This window comes from Eimeria mitis, genomic scaffold (genome assembly GCF_000499745.2).
Source record: "Eimeria mitis Houghton genomic scaffold, Emh_scaff2967, whole genome shotgun sequence".
In the NCBI taxonomy this organism is placed as follows: Eukaryota; Apicomplexa; class Conoidasida; order Eucoccidiorida; family Eimeriidae; genus Eimeria; species Eimeria mitis.
In genome coordinates, this window is record NW_013571308.1 from 3,577 (window position 1) to 3,885 (window position 309).

Consider the following 309-nt stretch of genomic DNA (forward strand, 5'->3'; position numbering starts at 1 on the left):
TGTATGAGTTATCCTGCTAGCGAATGGCCTGCTTATAGCTTTCGCTTTCTTCTTCGTCAGCCCCGCATTCGTGCAAAATTTGAGAGTACTTGAAAATATTCTTCTGCGGAGTTCTTTACGAGAAGCTGAAAAGCAGAGAAAGCAGAAAAAATTCAAAAAAATTCAAAAAAATTCAAAAAAAATTCAGATCGTGTTTCGTGGGTTTCAGTAGGTTTCGGCATTGTATCCTCTCCTGTGCACTCTATTGCAAGATATATATATATATATATATATATATATATATATATATATATATATATGCAATGAAGA